The following is a 22,082-nucleotide window of genomic DNA, read 5'->3' on the forward strand; positions in this document are numbered from 1 at the left end:
GAGGAAGAAAAATAATAATTCTTTGGATGATGCCTGCAACTTATAACACTTGAGATGGTACAGAACCCAAATCAACTTCTGATCTCATTTTTAGTCAAGAGAAGTTTGTTTATACAACACAGTATCTCTCTGGTCAGCCACTAAATATTTATGAATACCAGCTGCTTTACTAGAAACAAGTTAATGTAAGAAAACAACAGTGTCAGAGAACATGTATGCAATTAAGACTCCTCCACTGTTTCTCCACTTTAATCCACAATGCTACACATAGTAGATGAAAAGCCTCTGTTTCAGCCAGCTCTGTTCTTGAGCCTTTGTAATCCAGCTTGCTGGGTGTATAGTTACTATATACAAAGGGCACAGGATCCTCAAGAAAGAGAAACATAAAAGGAGATGCAGACCAACACTGTCAGTTTTTCTAGATTGTGAAGACAAAATAAATTTAAATTTTGATTTCTTTACAAATCGATGGCTCTGGAAGTGGATAAGATGGCTCAGTGAATAAGAGTTCTTGCTATGATAGCGTTAGGACATGAATTCAAATCCCAGCACTTGCACAAAAGTCTAGGCAGAGTCAGGATCTCTGGAGCTAGTTAGGGGGCTAGTCTAGCTAATCTGTGAGCTACAAATTCTATGAGAGAAACTGTCAAAATAGGAAAAGAAGAAGAAGAGGAGTAGGAGGAGGAAAGAGAAGGAGAAATATGAAACTAGAAACATAAACAGAGAAATAGAGGAAGACATCCAACACTTACTTCTGGTATCCATATCCACATACACAGAGAAACAGTCGGAGAGAGAGGGAGAAGGTTAGGGAGGGAGGGAGAGCAACATAAGAATGAAAACAACAGCCGGGCGTGGTGGTGCACACCTTTAATCCCAGCACTCGGGAGGCAGAGGCAGGCAGATTTCTGAGTTCAAGGCCAGCTTGGTCTACAAAGTGAGTTCCACGACAGTCAGGGCTATACAGAGAAACCCTGTCTCAATAAAATAAAATAAAATAAAATAAAATAAAATAAAATAAAATAAAATAAAATAAAATAAAATAAAATAAAATAAAATAAAATAAAATAAAATAAAAATAATAATAATAATCCTTGTATAGAATGTGAACTTCTGACATAACCTCATCAAAAGGGGAAACATGCCAACCAGAATGTGACTGTCAAAAAGCAGAAGGTAGCTGTTTAATTATCAAAGGTTCACAAGAAGCTGACCAATACAAATTACAATCATAAAGAAAGATTCTTTCAGAAAAAAAATGAAATTTGAAAGATAAACAGAATTTTGTAGCAATAAAGAAGGGACACACCAGGTGAGGATCCACAGGCAGAGGGACTGATGGAAGTTCTGTCTGGCTAGCTGCTGGAAGGCTCTCAAAGGAAGGGAATACAGCAGTGAGAGCTTGATAAATTGCCTTTCAACAGGTAGCTGAGGAGCTACTGTAGCTTCTGGGGTCTTTGGAGCAGAGTGCTGTATATAATATGAAGATGGGCTCATGAGGCTCTAAGCCTTCCTAAGGAGTTATAGGCAGCTAATGTTTGCTTAGAGAAAGAGATTGTTTTCCTCTCTGTCATAGTCACTGGTATGTTGCTCTTCTCAAGTCAATAATTTCTGCCCGTGCTCATTCAGGCACCCTTAATTAAAGGCATTTGGATGGACACACACACACACATATATATACACATAAACAAGTAGGAAATTGAGACTTCTCAGGAAAAGAAGGAACTGAGTGTGAGGGCAGAAGTCATGTCAACTTTAAAAAATGCTCAAGTAGGCAAAGCCTCAAGGGACACAATTTCATCTTAGCTCCCCAAATGCTCTCATATTCTCCTGGTCATTCTTGCAGATGCTACTCTGGGAAAGGCATACTTAACTTTAGACCACTTACCCCAAGAGCAAAGATTTTTCAGTACTGGGGTAATAATCGCACAGACCTTCACCTTGTCCTAAACAATTCTGCTATTCTCATACTGGTGTCCTTATTAGAGCCTCCTTCCTCAGTGCTGTTGGGCTGACATGACATGCTACTCCTTGGTGATAGGGTTTATTGTTTTTGTTCTTGTTTTTGTTTTGTTTTTGTTTTTTACAAAACTATACATCAGTTTCAATATTCTCATCTTACATCAATATCAGTATTTGCAGTTATAAGCGAAAGACACTAAGGATCCTATCTAGATATTCTAGGAAGACATCTTCCTATTCCTAAAATCTCAAGTAACAAAGCAAGCCCAATTATGATGAATGGCCTGCAGTCTTGAACTGTGTGACCCAAGAATGAACTACATCCTTGAACTGTGAGCCAAGAGTGGACTGTGTACCCTTAAACTGTGAGTCAAGAATGTACTGTGAACCCTTGAACTGTGAGCCAAGAGTGGACTGCAACCTTAAACTAGGAGCCAAGGATGAACTGTGTACCACTGAACTGTGAACCAAAAGAAATATGTCTTCCCTTGAGTTTCTTTAGTCAGGATTGTATCACAGTCATGACTGGATAATACACTGTTGTTGTTGGTTTTTTTTTTTTTTTTTTTTTTTTTTTTTTTTTTTTTTTTTGGTTTTTTCGAGACAGGGTCTCTCTGTGTAGCCCTGGCTGTCCTGGAACTCACTCTGTAGACCAGGCTGGCCTCGAACTCAGAAATCCGCCTGCCTCTGCCTCCCGAGTGCTGGGATTAAAGGCGTGCGCCGCCACCACGCCCGGCTTGTTGTTGTTGTTTTTAATAAAACTGTAGTCAAATGATAGCACTGATTACATTAGTACATAGGTTTGTTTTCATCATTAATAGTTAATAGAAACTCAATGTTTCTATTAACTCTAGAGAACATTCCTTACTTCCCTCTGAAGGAAAAGAATGACTATGCTATCTAGAAAATGAACCTTGAATTCAGTTTTGGATGTCTTGATTATGCCTTACTTAAGAAAAAACAGTGTTAGTTTAACATGCTTTTAAATCTGCATATGGTGAAAACCTCCAGAAGAGTTTTGCAGACAGCATTACTGTGCCTGGAATAACCTGACCTTAAGGGAACAGAAATCTTCATTCACAATTCTGAAGATTCTCAGGCTTAAGATATCTTCCACCAGTACTGATGTTCAATAGAAAAACCAAAGCTGAAGACACAAAACACATGGTGAGAGTCACTCAGGGCAAAGAGTATGTCAATAAGCATTAGGAGTTTCAGTCATTCCAATGCTCACCACCAAGAACACTACATGTTTCTTCAGCCTTTCACATGTGATTAGTTCAATGTCTAATATTCTCTCTCTCTCTCTCTCTCTCTCTCTCTCTCTCTCTCTCTCTCTCTCTCTCTCTCTCTCTCTCTCTCTCTCTCTCCCTCTCTCCCTCTCTCCCCCTCTCCCTCTCCCTCCCTCTCCCTCTCCCTCTCCCTCTCCCTCTCCCTCTCCCTCTCCCTCTCCCTCTCCCTCTCCCTCTCCCTCTCCCTCTCCCTCTCCCTCTCCCTCTCTCTCTCTCTCTGTCCACATATGTGTGTACAATCTGTCTTCCTCCCCCTGGATTCCTTTAAGTAATGAAATAGAATCTGGTCAGCAAATCATAAGAGCTGTGTGACTTTTTATTTCACTCCTGATCCATAAAGGATAGGCTGATGTAAAAACTCTGGCATTCAAATCACACCTACAGAATCAGAATCAGCTGTAGAAAAGGCATGCATACTGAATCATGAAAGAGCCGAGTGCTGTCTGTGTTCACTGTATCTCTTCTTGGCTTCTTGCAAATGGTGTCCAATCCCATTCATTCGCTTTGGACATCTGCCAGATTCCAGTGGTGTTAGAGGATATGGCCACCATGCCTGAGGGGCTGGGGCATCCAAGCTGAGTGCCATTGGCTCAGAAATGGGACATTGTGCTGCAATGGTGACAAACTGAGTGAAGAATCAAGAAGAATATGAAACCACAGGTGCTGCCCCAGAGAATGCTTCCACACATCCTCTCTGGGCACAGCAACAGCAGATATCCAAAGAAACAATCTACCTCTAGTCTGACAGAAAGTCCCTGCACCTCATTAAAATGAGACGGTGACTCTCGAGAAGCCTCATCATCCACAGTTCCCAATCTCCTGAAATATTCAGCAAGGCTAACAACTAGATGCCTGAAGGAATTAATAACAAGAGTGTGAAAGCCTATCTCCAGCTACAGCTCCAACCAGGTTGAGTTGTGAAGAAGAAAAAGTTTCCCTTGGTAGAAGGATTTAGGCTCATGGGGTTAAACTGTTTATCTTCATCTGTGGCATGGAGTTGCACTTTAGCCTTTAAAAGTGCCAAAATTGCAGAAAGAACCAAATTCAAACATCCTTTATGGGATTCAACTTTTACATCAGTTCATGCATTCATCAATCCTCTATCACTCTACCCATCCATCTCTCCTCTATCCATTTTCTTTTCTTTATTTCCTTTTTTTAATTGAATATTTTACTCATTTACATTTCAAATGTTATCCCCTTTCCTGGTTTCTCCTCCACAAACCCCCTATGCCATTCCCCCTCCTCCTGCTTCTATGAAGATGCCCCCCCCACCTACCCGCTCCTGCCTCACCACCCTAGCATTCCTCTACACTGGGGCATCAAGGCTTCACAGGACCAAGGGTCTCCCCTCTCATTGATGCCAGATAAAGCCCTTCAGCTCCTTCAGTCCTTCCCCTAACTCCTTCATTGGGGTCCCAGTGCTCAGTCCAATAGTTGGCTGTGAGCATCCACATCTGTTATTGGTCAGGATCTGGCAGATCCTCTCGGGAATCAGTTCTGTCAGGCTCCCATCAGCAAGCACATCTTGGCAGTGGCAATAGTGTCTGGGTTTGCTGCCTGCATGTGGGATGGATCCCATGGTGGGGTAGTCTCTGGATGGCCTTTCCTTCAGTCTCTACTCCACTCTTTGTCCCTCTATTTCCTTTAGACAGGAACAGTTCTGGGTTAAAATTGTGAAGATGGGTGGGTGGCCCCATCCCTCAATCAGGGACCATGCCTAACCTCCTGATATGGTCTCAACAGGTTCTCCCTCCCTTTTGTTGGATGTTTCAGCTGATGTCATCTACATGGGGTCCTGAGAGGCTCTTGCTTTCCTGTCATCTGGGAGTTTCTTGTTGCTACCCCCAGTTCCCAATCCCCCATTGCTACACAACTCTGTTCAATATCCTAACTCTCTTTACATATCTTCCATCACCTTCCATACCTGGTTCTTCCCTTCTTTTTTCTCTCCCTCTCTTCTCATCCTCCCAAGTCCCTCCAACCCTCTACTTACCTTGATTATTTTGTTCTCACTCCTAAGTAAGACTGAAGCATCCACTCTTTGGTCTTCCTTCTTCTTGAGCTTCATGTGGTCTATGAGTTGTATCATGGGTATTCAATGCTCTTTGCCTAATACCCACTTAACAGTGAATACATACCATGTGTAGTTTTTTGTGACTAATGAGTTTTCTCACTCGGGATGATATTTTCTAGATCCATTCATCTGCCTGCAAATTTCATGAAAGCATTGTTTTTAATAACTAAGCAATATTCCACTGTGTAAATGAAACACATTTGCTGTATCCATTCCTCTGTTGGGGGACATCTGGGTTCTTCCCAGCTTCTGGCTATTATAAATATGGCTGTTATGAACATAGTGGAGCATGTGTCCTTATTACATGTTGGAGCATCTTCTAGGTATATGCCCAGGAGTGGTATAGCTTGGTCCTCCGGTAGTACTATGTCCAATTTTCTGAGGAACCACCAAACTTATTTCCAGAATAGTTGTACAAGCTTGCAATCCCACCAGCAATGGAGGAGCGTTCCTCTTTCTCCACATCCTCACCAGCATCTGCTTTCACCTGAGTTTTTGATCTTAGCCATTCTGACTAGTGTGAGGTAGAATCTCAGGGTTGTTTTGATTTGCATTTCCCTGATGACTAAGATTCTTGAACATTTCCTTAGGTGTTTCTTGGCCATTGGCATTTCCTAAGTTGAGAATTCTCTGTTTAGCTCTGTTCCCCAACACACACACACACACACACACACACACACACACACACACACACACACACACACCTGTTTGGCATTAACTGGAGACTTACCACTTCATACACAGAAAAGTGACTGACAAATGGGCTGGCTTGGGAACTGCAGCAATCCTTCATTACCCTTTACAACTAGCCCATAAATTCTCCACCTGAAGACAATCCTGAGCATCTGTCCACTGAGTCTGGAGGTCTGCAGATGAATCTTTATACATACCACCTTATTACTGCCTGGAAAGCTTTCTCCACTTCCCACCTGTTTAAGTAGCCTCTGGTTCTCTTTCAAGAACCCGATTTGTGATGCCTTCTTGCCCCACCCAAGGTTATGCATAAATTTCTCAACAACAAATCACAAAGACTCCTTCTGTCAATGGCAGTGACATAATTAGATCCCACAATACATACCATTGTGTCACTACATTCTCTGTCCCACCACTAACCATGAGATCTTGCCTATTGCCTATGTAGGACATTGCCACAGAAGACATCAGGCACCTCATACTCATGTGGCCATTTCACATTCAGGGCACCTCCTGGCCAAACAGATTCTGTAACTATTATTATTATTATTATTATTATTATTATTATTATTATTATTTCCTTGAGTTTTAGCCATTCTAAGAAATCCTGAGAAAATACTAAATCCTATGACTTGTCTGCCTTTATGTTTAATCACATAGTATATCTCCCTTCTTCTCTCCTCTTCTCCCTCCCTTGATATCTCCCTCCATCTTCCTCTACTCTTTCTCCTTTTCCCTCCCTCCTTATCCACCCTCCTCTTCCTTTTCCTCCTCCTACTTCTCTGTCTCCTCCAGTGGACTTATTCTTCTAGGAGTTTGGACATAGAAAATTAGCTCTTAGGCTTCCTCATAATATGCCCTGTTGGTATTATTTGAAGGAGAAGAACAGAATAGCCATAGAAAGAAGTTTTGACTGGCAGGGTGGAAGAAGCATTATTAACATAACTAACTCTGCAAACTAGATTCTTTAACCCAAGAGCAGAAATCCTGGCAACCATAACTTATATCATGGAGCCTCCAGAACCCCACAGCCGATGCCCTCTATGAATCAACCATCTCAGAAGTTACTGCATCTATCTGAAGTACCAACTAGAATTACATTAGTTTGTAAAGGATACATGGAAGGAGGCTTCCGTGAATGGTAGCCTTTATTAACTCACTCATATCTTGGGACACATAATGTGCTTACCAAAAATGGTAATTATCAAGTATGGGTGAGATTTATTGTCAGTGAAGTGTTCAGCTGTACATAGAACATCTGTATCATGCACACCCAAGGCTCAGGAACCATCTTGGAAGAGCCAGGGATGTGAGAGGACTAGAATTAAACCCTGTCTTTCAGATGTATCATGACAGCTATACTCACAACAACTGTGGTTGCTTTCATAAGATCTACAGGAAAATTAACAGTCTAGCATGGAATATGGAGGAGTTCAAGAGTTCCCAAACTAACTGAGGAGTTACAGACAATGATAGTTTCTGGGGGAAGATGAGTCAACTTTAAGGGAAAGCTCTTGGTAAGTTGACCATGCTCCAGTGAGCAGCATCATAGTCATGAGTATATGCACAATACAAATTTGAGTCCATGGGCTATATTTTTAAAGGACAAAAAATTAGAGATTAGGGGTTGGTGTAGAGATGGGAGTAGTCAGCAGTAGGAGCTGTTGTGGATGCAATCAAACTACATTGTATGAAATCTCAAAACTATCAAGTAGTAATTATTCAGAATTTAGAACCAGAGGGCAGGAAGCAGGAGATGTTGTATCTTGCATGTGCTACTTACAGAAAAGGCACAGCACAATGGTAGGAAACAGCAATCTGGTAACTAGCATCATCTAGGATGCCTTGACTCCTAGACTCCTAAGGCCAGAACTCTGGAATTCCAAATGCTATTTTCCCAGCAAGCTAAGGTAAAGCAGGCTTTTCAGCAGATAGCTCTTCTGAGAAGCAAAGAAGCAAGCACCTCATCCCTGAGACAGAGGAATGGCCAGCAGTGAAGCTCCCTTCACGTCAGCCTGTCACCTTCCATCCAAACAGTGAGCCAGAGGACATAAAGGATTCAAACCCTGTCCTCTGCTGTCAAGTCCTAAAACCCTTATCTGGACTGAAGTTTCAGTCTGTTAATGTCTCCCTGGAGCTCAAAAGGCAAGCCTCAGCCTTATCTCATGGTCATACAAAATGCACTAATTACACTCTCATCCTCTGAAATAGGAGGAGATGACAACCCATAAGATGGCTAATTCTGAGGTCACCCTGACCTGGAGGTGAAGACTTGTTTATTCTTATTCCCTTGAAATGTATTCTGTTATGTAGCTGGAATACCCAACAGAAATAGCTCTGCCATTGAACAAATTCATGTTGTGCTTCCTCCTACAGGGTTGTCACATGCATAGAGTCGCTTCTTCTTTCTGGCCTCCAGGTGCTTTTGCCTCAAGGCTGGGGACAGGGCAAGAAGCAAAGGAAGAAAAATCTCAGCTTTACAGTTTCCATTGCTGTCCTTTCTGCATGAGTTGAGAAAGGCTTTCCAATAAGACATTCCTTGCTCACATACAGTCATGAGGCATCCTATTTGCAAACAGCTATGGCTAAACCATCACCAATTCCAAAGGTAAACAAGTAAACAAACTCCAATAAAGGAACAAGGCTCACATAAGAGGATGTGCTGGTAATAATCTAATACTGAGTAAAAGACGACCTTTTTTTTATAAGAAGGAAAAAACATGTATGCTAAACCAGAATATGTTTTGTGAGCACCAGAATTTTTTCAGTCCCTATTGCCAGGGCTACAGACCCAGAACTGCCTGCTATAGAATTTGTACCTTCCACTGGAAAAAGTAGATTCTAAGAGTGACCCCTCTCTGACTGTGTCAAGGTGATGAAGGCCAATGTGATGGTCCTCAGGGAGGATGGATTATAAACACCCTGGGGCAGTTGGGGTGTCATCCAGCTGTCATCCCAATTAGCCACATCAGAAAGTCTGCAGGTCAAAGCAACAGAATGATCATGAGACTGACCACCACATGTGATGAATGGCCTTTCCTGGGAACTCCTTGATGGAGACACATGAATGTAGATGTCCAGCCTTGCCCCCAGCAAAGAGATACAACATAGAAACCACGGGCCTCACATCTGTTGATTGAATTCATAGAGGAAAAAAAATCATGAGATCTACTTCTAACCAATCAATTAACCTGTTAACCAATTGACCTGTTAATATTTTTTCTATTGTAAATAAATAGTGTGTGGAGTCATTTGAAGCATTGTCTACCAACCCTCTCCTTATCACCCACGTTCACATGACAGTGAAAGTCTCTTGTGGGCAGGAGTGTTGTGCGTTTGAGCAGCTCAAGTAGGTGATCCAGGTCCTCAGCATGCCAGGTGCCTGGAAGCATCTACTGAAACCAATTATATGAAAATCTGAGTGGGATTTACCCAATAGTCCCTTAACCATTCACACACTGATACGACTTAAATGTTGAAGATAATGTAGGTTAGAATCATGTAATAGACACAATACTACTGTGTGTAATATCATGGTATACAAATTGTGTGGTGCTGTACAAACTACCACATATTGTTGCATAACATTAAATGATTACATAAACTCACTGTTGGACCCTTCACCGATAGAAGATGTCACATCAGACAAAACACCTCCTGAAAGAAATCAAGCTCTTTTCTCTGGGTTTTAGCACTCAGCACACTGAGGCTAAAGTGGACTGAGGTCTTTAGAGTAAAGGTTCTATGTACTATGTATGTAACAGAGTGATCATGTTCCTGCCTTGATACAAAGCCCATTCCCATCATGACATTGGAGACAGAGCAATGATCTCAGTTACTGTCAGCTTGATTTTTTTTTTCATATGTAGCTTCAAATTCAGTTCTATTCTGAGGTGAATATGAAATCAGTTAATATGCATAGAACTTACCCATTTTTTTAAATACCATGCTTTCATAAGATAGACCCCTTTTGTGTGGTTTAATATTCTACTGAACTTGGGAGAGAGAAAAGAGAGTTCTTCTATGCATGTTCCTAGAAAGCACTTTAAATGTGGGATCTGTGTGTGTTCAGGCATGCACACAAACATTTGGTGTTCACATGTCAAATAAGTGAAACCTGGATTACTTGCTCATTCAATAACTTGGTGTACGCATATGAATAAAGTGATGTATTATTACTCAAGGCTAAGAAGTGCACAGAAGCACTCAGGTGGCATAGCCAAAGCCAGGTTTTCATGGGCTGTGGAGACTCTCAGGCAGACAGCTTAGGGCACCTTGTGGTGAACCTGAAGTAGGGACCTGAAGCTGTACACAAGGGCTCAAAAGTGAAATAAACTTTTGGAAATGAAGATAGAGATGCCAAGAAAACAGCAAGGAACAAGGCAAAAATCATGAGAGGTGACACTGTCCAAGAAAGGTTGATGATGAGCAGGGCTCTGCCACAGTGCTCTGCACCCTCACGGGTTCATACGACACAGATGATGTCTTAGACTATGAGGAGTTCTGAAACAGAAGAATTCATTTTAGGGTGGGGTTTTTATCTCCAAATCATTTAAATTCAGTTTTCTTAATTAAATAAAACAGAAAGATGGGATAAGATTGGACACTAATTAAATCTAAATTGTCTAAAGTAGAGGATGATTCCAGCAACTGTATCAATGAGATAGAATCAATCCTGACAGAATTATATTAAGTGAACAATTATCAAATAGATGATTGATTACTCACTGAATGTGTGCTACAACCCAACATTCTCAGGATGTGAACACTAGGAACCAACAGTTTCCAGGCAAAGCCAGAACTACACTTGTCTTCCTTATGGTAGAAAAATAAAATAGTTCCATGAGTTTCAATAGAATGTGTGGGCAAGTTTCATAGGGTATAACGTTGTATAAGTAGATAGCAGTGTGTCAGACAGAGTATTCAAAACTCATTGCATGATCATGATACCCCAGAAAATGTCCTCCAAATGGAGTGGCTCTGTGGAGCAGATTCTCAGACATCAGGCCTGGCCAATCTTCCTACCCCAAACATGCTCACAAGTTTAATCACTGATGTCTCTAAAAACATAACATACTTGCATCTCACATTGGAAGGGGCAAGCCATGATAAACAACTCTAACTATGGCTCACTTAACTAGCCCCACAAAGCTACTGACAACTGGGAAAGCTGAGGGAAAAAAGTCAATAGAGGCAAATGAAAATCTAACAACCACGAAATTGCCATGTCTCATCCAATTTAGTAATATGGGGTCCTGGGAGAGATGGTTTTCAGGATATTTTCTTGTGTGTTATAATAGAAAGAGCTTGCATTATGTCAAGAAGCCCCTCTGGTTGCAGACTTGGTGAACTGAGAGCTAAGAGTAAGAAGAAAAATTGGTCATGGCATGGAAGTTTTGGGTGGACCAAACTCCTGCCTGTACTATTTCTAGATGGGTGTCACCATCTGTGCTGGAGTTTGATATGTGGAGCTGACACATGGACACATCGTTGAAGAAGCTTAGTAAGTACAGACAGCACACTGTAGGGCCACATCTCTGAAGAATGCTGAAAGCATCCAGCCATATGCAGTATACTGAAGACTCCTAGGAAGGAACTCTAATGGATAGAGCATCTCAAAAATGGAATAAACACACATGCACACATGCATCTTCATACACATATGTGTACACATACCATATACATACCACAGTAACTTAATTAAAAATAACACACAAAGAGGACAGGTCTTGAGGAATAACATCCAACATTAATTTCTGCCCTTCAGATACATTCATACATCTGTGTACCATGCACACAAAAATATATACTTGCAAACAGGAACAGAAGGAAAGAGAAAATTAAAAGTGTTTAGAGTTGATGCATACAGAAAACCAACCAAATGAGCACTATAAAAGATATAACTAAGACTAGATCAATCAAAAGTAAAAGTAACCAAAACATAGCATGTGGTTTCAGTCACCTAGACACTGAATGATGATCTAATTGCAAGTATGATGCCCTCTTTGGAAGACTGTACAACTGGAAAAGGATGAGGGTTGAGTGTGTAAAATGTAGTGTTTGTGAGAGGCAGAAGATAAAATAAAATTAAGCCATCACCCTTTATACTGGTGAAAATAAGCAAAAGATTTACTTAAAAATATATTATAAGGGAAAAAGAGATGGCTCAGCAGCTAAGAGCACTGGCTGCTCTTTGAGAGTAGTCAAGGTTTACTCCCAGCACCCACATGGTAGCTCACAACCACCTATAACTCCACTCCCGGGGGATATGACACTCTCTTTGGAATCCGTGGGGACCAGGCAGACATGTAGTATACAGACATACATGCAGATCAAACACCTAGAAACAAAATAAATTTTAATCGTATATAAAATATTTACTTTAATGGGGCAAGCATAACAAAACAAATGGGTAAAAGAGCATACATTGCAACTTGTAAATAGAAATGGCCAGACAAGGAGGCCCATCAGAGGTCACGTGAGTTGTGTCAATGTGGGCTCAGAGCACATGCACTGAGCTGAGGTCACTAGTCCTTGTGTGGATCTCTCTGTGACTTTGAATTCGTACAAACTGTGATTTGTTGCTGCTGCAGTTGGCAGCCTCATGGGATTCCCCACAGGTGAAACCATCCATAATCCAACTCAAAATTCACAAGGAGCTCTACTGTGACAATTGTATAGATTTTGTTGACATGTTAAAAATAAGGGTAGTTAACAGCATTGGCCATATCTAGCTTCATTTACAAGACAAGAAAAGAAGAGAAGAGAAGAGGAGAGGAGAGGAGAGGAGAGGAGAGGAGAGGAGAGGAGAGGAGAGGAGAGGAGAGGAGAGGAGAGGAGAGGAGAGGAGAGGAGAGGAGAGGAGAGGAGAGGAGAGGAGAGGAGAGGAGAGGAGAGGAGAGGAGAGGAGAGGAGAGAAGAGAAGAGAAGAGAAGAGAAGAGAAGAGAAGAGAAGAGAAGAGAAGAGAAGAGAAGAGAAGAGAAGAGAAGAGAAGAGAAGAGAAGAGAAGAGAAGAGAAGAGAAGAGAAGAGAAGAGAAGAGAAGAGAAAAGAAAAGAAAAGAAAATACCCTGACCAAAACCAACTTTGAAGTAGAAAGAGTTTATCTGGCTTAAAATTCCAGGTCTCAGTCCATCATGAGGAACATCATGGCAAGGACTCAAAAACCACCTGAAGGCAGGATCACTCGCTGCTCCACCCAGCATCACCTCTGACCAAGGAACTCACCTCACACCAAGAAGTCTGGCAGAAACCATGGTGCATACTGCTTCCTCAATGACTTGAAGGCATATGCTCAGCTAGCTTCCTCCCACAGTTCAGAGTGACCTGCCTCAAGAATGGTACCACCCACAGTAAGCCGTGCCCTTCTACAAAAATTACCAACCAAGACAATGCTTCACAGAGATGCCCACAGGACAAAATGATCTGAACAATCCCACAAGTGAGAGTCTCTTCCCAGATAATTCTAGGTTGTGTGAGAGTTAAAAGCTAACCAGGACAGGCTGTAGTCATAAAATCGTGATTTATAAGATTTCATACCATTGGAATCTAATTTTATATATACGAGGATCCTGTAAAACGGTGCCATTATGTCAGCCTCTGCTCCACCTCTAAGGTGAACCCAGGGTGTCTTGGGGACTTTCTGCTGCCAGTCATCCAATGGGCTTGTCAGACTAGACTGCAGCACAATTCTTGCTTCTCCGATTCCTCGTGCCTTTTCCTCCATCCATTTCCTACAGCCACCCTTTGAGCATACTTTCAAATTTTAGTTTTCCTTTAATCCTACATGCACACGTACAATGATTGAAGTAGAGAAAGATTCCCTCCTTTATAAACAGAACCAAAGTCTGCAGTTTGTCCCACAACCTTATTTTTTTTCTTTTTCCAATTTTTTATTAGGTATTTTCTTCATTTACATTTCAAATGCTATCCTGAAAGTTCCCTATACCCTTCCCCCCTCCCGCCCCCCCCCACTCCTCTACCCACCCACTTGCACTTCTTGGCCCTGGCGTTGCCCTGTACTGGGGCATATAAAGTTTACAAGACCAAGGGGCCTCTCTTCCCAATGATGGCCAACTAGGCCATCTTCTGTTACTTATGCAGCTATAGACACAAGCTCTGGGGGTACTGGTTAGTTCATATTGTTGTTCCACTTATAGGGTTGCAGACCCTTTAGCTCCTTGGGTACTTTCTCTAGCTCCTCCATTGGGGGCCCTGTGATCCATCCAATAGCTGACTGTGAGCATCTACTTCTGTTTGCCAGGCACTGGCATAGCCTCACAAGAGACAGCTATATCAAGGTCCTTTCAGCAAGATTTTGCTGGCGTATGCAATAGTGTCTGTGTTTGGTGGCTGATTATGGAATTGATCCCCAGGTGCAGCAGTCTCTAGATGGTCCATCCTTTCATCTCAGCTCCAAACTTTGTATCTCTAACTCCTTCCATGGGTGTTTTGTTTCCAATTCTAAGAAGGGGCAAAGTGTCCACACTTTGATCTTCATTCTTCTTGACTTTCATGTTTTTTGCAAATTGTATCTTGGGTATTCTAAGTTTCTGGGCTAATAATCCACTTATTACTGAGTACATATCATGTGAGTTCTTTTGTGATTGGGTTACCTCACTCAGAATGATAGCCTCCAGATCCATCCATTTGCCTAGGAATTTCATAAATTCATTCTTTTTAATAGCTGAGCAATACTCTATTGTGTAAATGTACCACATTTTCTGTATCCATTACTCTGTTGAGGGACATCTGGGTTCTTTCCAGCTGCTGGCTATTATAAATAAGGCTGCTATGAACATAGTGGAGCATGTGTCCTTCTTACCAGTTGGGACATCTTCTGGATATATGCCCAGGAGAGGTATTGCTGGATCCTCCGGTAGTACTATGTCCAATTTTCTGAGGAACCGCCAGACTGATTTCCAGAGGTGCCACAACCTTATAAATGCCCAGTTCTCGTAGAGTAGTAATAAAATGGGGGAAATGACAAAGCTATTGTATCCATGTATAAAACTATCAATGAATACAAAGTACACACATTCCCTTCTCACCTCGCAACTATCACGTTCCAAGTGGCAACATTTCATCTGCCTATCATAGTCATAGTTACATATTTGAGACTGTATTTTTGCACATTCCATCTTTATATACCAATGAACATATTTAAATTTGATCCTCTTTGTCATGATTCTACACGTCATTGATGATTTTTCAACGTTAACCAGAGAAAAGATAACATATGAGCCTTGAGTGTGTGTGTGGCGTATATGTGCATGTGTACAACAATACTTACAGAAGAGGAGGTTATGAATTTGACAGAGGAGACAGGGGGATTTGAAGCAAGGAGAGGGAGGGGTTGAGATGGTTCAAAATACACTGTACTTACATAGAGAGTTCTCAAATAAATTTTCAAAACGGGTGAAAGAGGTTAAGCAAGAAATGTCACTGTGGCATGCTGTTAACATCATCTTCTTTAAGATAGTTATGAGCATTTCTGCTTCTGATAATCAGATCACAGAAGAGGGATGATGCTACTATGCTGGCAATGTGTACAACAGAACATAAAGTTACCATGTATAGGACAAATGCATTGTGCTTTTCTTCCTGTCTCATACCACCTATAACCACAAATAACAAACAGCTGTGATGCCACTAACCAAAGTCATCTGACCCTCTAACAGCTCAACCCTGGTATACTGGTCTGTTCCCAGAGCTGAGTGAAATATCAGAAGACTGGTCAGTAGGGACAGATTGTTTTGATGTATTGCCAAGTGAGAATGGACATAACAGAGGAACACAGCTCTGCCCTCTTCTAAGGTAGAGAAGTCAAGACAAGTCTGAGTTTCTCTGTCTTCTTTGGGGGAGGAAAGGTAAAGTGTGGAGGGACTGCTGTAAGTAGGCACACATACTGAAAGGAAGAACAGCGTACTTCAACCCCAAGCCATAAACAACACACTGACCGTGAGGTGGGCATTATTCTTCATAAAGGCACAGAGACCTAGATACCATTCCAAATTCATGGCATGACACATGGGTGGCTTAATTTATTGGCCCTTTATTCACCCAGAGATGTCCACCCCATGCCAAATTTGGATCCCAGTAGCAATCATGTCTGTCTACTGCACCTGATGCTAAGAGGCAAGCCAAAGGCAGGGAGACTACTGTCCCTGGACCGTCCATCCAACTGATCCTAAGCACAGAAACAAACGCCTGAACTTTTTTCAGTTAACTTTCATCAAAAAACTTTATACTAGTCAAAAGTCCTTTGTTATTCATAATATTCTTCCTGATTTTTTTCTTTTAATTTTATGTGTATAGGTAGGTGTTTTCCTTGGCATATAATTTGCAAGACTGTGTGTGCAGTCCCTACAGGGGCCAAAAGAGGGCACTAGATCTCCTGAGTCTGAAGTTACACATGGCTGTGAGCAAACCTATGGGTTCTGGGGACTGAATCCTGGGCCTCTAGAAAAGTACTAAGTGCTCTTAACCACTGAGACATCTCTCCAGCCCATACCCTTTTGGTTTTCATGGGGATAAATATTCATGCTGATTCATGGAAGTGGGAATGAGACTGTACAAGAGACACCAATTATTCTTCCTAAAAGAAGACAGGACTGAAATGGGGTTATGCCATGGGAGCCAGAGAGTGAGACAGGCACCCCGTGAGGATGGAGAAGAGCTAATGGATGGTTTAAATGGAAGACAAGTTATAGAGATAGAAATATGAATTTCTACCAAGTTTGCCTTTTGGGTGTCTAACATTCCACTCTTCCCCATATCCCATCCCACCTTTAATGAGCTCACCTGACTCATTCGTTTATGCCTACCGGAGTTGTATTGGTTTACAAAAACCATGTCCTGTGTGGGGTAGTTCTGGGCCTCGGTCCCGTGGATAAGCTGCATTATACACTGAGATAGCTCTGACCTTGAAATTTTTCTCTTAGCTTGTCCCATAGGCAAATTTAGACAACCACGGGGTGAGCTACCCATCACCAGTACAGCCAAATGGGTGGATTCCTGCTTCTATAAAAGGTTTCATGGCATTGGTCAAGGGTTTCTATACCATAGTACAACCTGCTATATATACCTGTTAAGCCGAGCCTGTCACCAGATGATCAGAGATCCTGCAGATCTGTGCCGACACATACACTGTACACTGTACTGAGTAGTTCCCCTAGTCACTCTAATGACTGAGTTCCACTGTCTACTGTTGGTGCTGAGGAAGTGGAAGCAAGATGGTTGCTTGTTGATTCAGTTGTCCCCTTTGTGGTTTGGTCACCCCTTAACATCTCCTGGGGTATGGAATAATGATGTTTTTCTACCAAGGGCAATGCTACAGTCAATACCATATTCTGTCAGACCAAGAATCTAGTTCTACTCGCCAGTGGGCCCCACACTCCAAGATAACACAGACTACTCTGTGAGGACAAAATAATTCTCCTTCTTTTTATCCCCATTTATCGATGCAGCTCCTGAAACAATTCTCCTAATTTGGATTTCAGTTCCAATGACAACTCAGAGCTTATACAGAAGCCTTACCCTTGGCAAATAAAATCTCATGGAGTGTGCTGGAAAAATGAACAGCTATAAAAACAGACATTGAATAGTCTTTTGCCTCACCTCACCACCCCTGCAAACATCACTCACTCTACTACTCATATTAAGGAACCCTGAGAAGAAGATTATCATGACACAAGGCCAAAAGATGCCTAAAATACTAAAAACCCGAGAGAGAGAGAGAGAGAGAGAGAGAGAGAGAGAGAGAGAGAGAGAGAGAGAGAGAGAGAGAATGTTAGAATACAAGCTATTCTCTCCCAAGAAAATCCAGCCACTATGATATGACTATTACTGTAAAATGTTCTCAAGGAAGCAACCAGTGAGTGGCAGAAATTGAGCCCATCTTTCAAGCAAAGCCCAGCCCCCTACCTCCACTGCCACAGGCAGCAAGCCATAGACCTGTGGTCAAAGGTTCTTTCTGAACCTCTCTCTACCCCAGGGACCAAGAAGTTAGAGCAGCATCTATGATGAAGATTTCTGTTACCTTAATGGCTCCCAGACACTATTCCTAGGCCATGCTTTGAGCCTGGCTGAGATCTCTCTTTCCCTAAGGGAAGAATACAGGCTTTCTGCCCCAATGAAAGTGCAGTGGGAAAAAAACAAGGTCCTTTGGGGTAAAACAGCCTAAGTCACCATCTAACCAGGCTCTCCTAGTTGAAAAGTCCTGTGTATCCAATGGACTGGATCAAGACACAGTGCAAGATAAGAGAGAATATAAGTTGTAGCTAATTAGGCATCCCTGGTATGTTCCCCCTGTATCCTCTGTCTGGATTTGTAGGATGTGGGTGTTTCTGTGATTTCAGTGTGACATTCAGCATGTCTACAGGTTGGTTTTCTGGACAGCAAATGCACAATGGGTCATCAAATCACATTCTGCTTCCCTCTCTGTTTACAATAAGGGCAACACAATTTCAGAGGAGGAGACCACAGCCTCATTTTATGCCTTGCAGATGGCAGGAGTATTGGTCAATGCTCTCAGGAAAATGACTATATGCTGCAAGCTGAAGGCTGACAAGGGCTGGAGGATTACAGAGGTGGGTTAGGCTGTTGGTCTGAGAACTGCAGAGGCACAGGCTGGGAAGCTCCTCCTTCATTGTCTTGAACATCCTTGAGGTTTTTGTTTTGGATGAGATGTGTATGAGTGTGTGGATGGGTCTGTTACTTTGTCCTTATTTATCTCTTTATTTGTTTTAAATGTAGTGCCATATAAAAACCAAGGCACCCAGATCTCCCTCTCCTCCAGCAATTGGTAAAGTATAATCTACTTACTATTTTCTATGAATTTACCTGGGTATAGGACAGCTAATGCTATGGGTCATTTTGACTGGGTACCCTGATTCTATTCAAACATTCGTCTGTATATTTCTGCGAAGATATCATTCTAAAGGACTTGTGTTTATTCCTTAACAATTCCCCGCATGTATATAATATGTTTTGATAATATTCACTGTTGTTAATCTCTCAGCCCCACCTTCTGCTCCCCCTGTCTCCTCCTTTTTTGTGTCTTTTTTGGTGACCCACAAAGTTCCATTAGGGTTGCTTGCATGAGCATGACTGTGTAGTTATTTACTGCAGGAAGGGCAACTTGCCACTGGCAAAACCACTGAAGGTGATAGCTGTAGACGCCCAACTTGCCAGCAAGAAAGACGCCACAACAGGATTCTTCTGCACATGTTTATTGGGAGAGCTTGATTGCAAAGGTGAAAGACCCCGAGCCTGAAAACCAGTGCTGCTTATATAGGCCTAGGATAGGCGTGTCTATATCCGATTGGTTATGCTTTCAGTACCTCATTTACATGTCTCAGGCCAGGCAGTGACTCGGCAAAAAACTCTACTGCACATGCGCACATTGGTTGTTTACTCAAACTTATGGGTGGTGGCCAGTGGTAGCCAACACCATCTTGTAATGCTCTATGTGGCTTCCCACATCTCCCCCTTTTAATTTTAATAAAACGATGCTGGACTAGGCCTGTGCAATTAGTCCATCTGCTGCGGTTCCTGTTTTAGGTCATTCCTCTAGTGTCACAGCCTTACCCGTAACCCTATCACCACCAGGCCCCATGTCTTAGGTTGGTCTGTGTACGAGGAAAGTTGCCCGTCTTTGGATTCCACAATGCTGTGTGACAGCAACTTCTAAATGATCTAGAGAGAACTCTACAAAAGAGGCCAGCCAAGTTTTAAGGGAATGAATTAGCGGGGAAATCATGATCACCCTACCGAGTGCAATGAGGAAACCTCAGCGATGTGCAAGGGCTGATCAATGATCGTTGAGTCTCTCTCATCCCAGTGCAATGGATCCATAAATCCGTGGGGTGCAAGAGCAGAGGACTCAGATGCTGACTAATTCTTGAGCATAGATAACCAAACTTCAGGGGAGGCGCCGTTTTCAATGGCTAAAAGTGCTTGAGTTATAATCACCTTGTCACGTTTCAACCAAAGCATGAATACCAGTCCACAGCATGTGGCAGCACCAAACAAAATCACTCCCACCCATTCCTTAAAGTAAGAAAATGCAGAGGTAAGCCAAGAGATAAAGTCTCCAAGGGTCACTGGTTCCACTCTGGTTCCATTAAGGTTCAGGATCTGTATCTTCAGCTTTGTCTGCAACTCTTCTAGCTCCTGCAACCAGTTCCCCTTCAGATAATTCAATAAATCTGTACTTTTAATAAAAAAAAACATTAATATACCTAATGGGAGAAATTCACATATGCGGAGTTGATGCCACACAACTCATTTGCATGACATCCATCTGTTCCATGTTATGTTGTAAAATATCCACTCTTTGATTCACTAATACTAACCCTGAGGCAGGTGATATGAGAATCCGCCCTTTGCAGGGTAAACAATGCCTCAGACATTTTTTCTGCTATCTGATTTATGGTGTCAGCAGTATTAACTTGATTGGCCATAGTAATTCCTGTGGTAACCGCTGACACCGCGAACACCACAATGGCAGTAAAAATGGCAGCTGTGATTCCAAAATCTCTCTTTTGCCGAACAAGACTCATAATTGGGAACTTCTCTGGATCTGCCTGAACAGGCACAGGGACAAAGGTTTGTAGATGTACCACTAAGGCCACCACACACCCCGGTCGAGTCAATTTGACAAGCCAAGAGGCTTAAAAGCTACTCTCGAGGCAAAAGAGTTTCACAGAAACTCGCTCCTGGAGTCTGGCATTCTCTCTAACCCATACATTAATTTTCCATTCCCGTGTTAGTCTAGTGTATGGATCCACGTGCTCTCTTTTAGTATTACCCTATTATAAGTGCCTTTTAAGATTGAATTCTGACATAGCTAAAGCCTTAGTGTTCCAACAGTCTTAGAACGTCCTTGAGCAAGACCATGGGCTTGAAATTCAGTAAGAATGTAAAAGCTAAGTCACTCCCTTACACAGGAATTTACCATCACTAAGGAAGAAGGAAGTTTCAGACTGAAGGAGAAACCAGAATAGATACTTAGAACGATAGCAGAGTTACACCCATACACATGTATTTACAATGGCCTAAGGGGAAGGTGGACTATACAATAGACTAAAATAGGAACTATGGCAAGGGCACGAAGCCCTTGACCCTGGCTTCCAAGATTAAGTGAATCTTGGGTGGAGCCCTTGTTGATCCCAGTTGTTAACAATAAATTCTATCCCAGGTGGTTCCCGTTAGACCTTCTGTGTTTGCATTCCTCTGTTTTCTGTAAGAATCCACTAACCTCTTTGTACCTTGCCGGTATGTCACCCAACTTCCTTATTGTCTTCTGCATAAAAAGTCTGATGCTCGATTTGACAAAATACATTCAGATTCTACACGACCTCTCCTGTGTGCATTTGTCTGTCATTCATCCCATCCAACGCTTTGCCCACCTGCCCCAGAGACCGGTTCCATGCAGACAAAGGTGCCCAGAGGGTCTGCGGCATAAGGCTAAGAAATTGGTTCCATTCCAGCATTGAGTCAAAAAACAAGTGACATTTGTACAATCTAACCATTCTGTATTATTTTGAAATTCAGCCAATATAAAGAAAAATGGAGAATTGACACAAACTTCTACTGGAGAAGTAGTCATATTTCTGATAACTCTATTAGATGTCACATTATCTAAATGAGCAGAGGTATTGGAACGTGTGGCAGAAACATTCAATATCTCATGAAAGATTCCAGTCAGCAATGCAAAGGCTGACAAGCTGGTACTAGCACCTGCCTCATTACTTAAAATCCATTGGTAATATGGCCAAAATTTTTCTTTTCCTATAGCATCTCCTTTATCATTCATTATGGCAAAATCCAATGGAGGTGACAAAACAAAACCCTTGCTATTTCTTTCCGAGGAAAAATTTTTGATTGACAAGGTGAAAAATTTATAGGAAATGCAAGGTCCGGATGACACCAGGGCACGCTGCATATAGCAGTAGCATTGCCAACAGGCCATCGTGATCTTTTGGGAATAGTCACATTTCCCTTTATCATAGTAGTGGTGATGTTTATAGGTGAAGTTACATTGTTTTCAACTT

This window comes from Mus caroli, unplaced genomic scaffold (assembly GCF_978045245.1).
Source record: "Mus caroli unplaced genomic scaffold, Mus_caroli_1 scaffold_10, whole genome shotgun sequence".
In the NCBI taxonomy this organism is placed as follows: domain Eukaryota; kingdom Metazoa; phylum Chordata; class Mammalia; order Rodentia; family Muridae; genus Mus; species Mus caroli.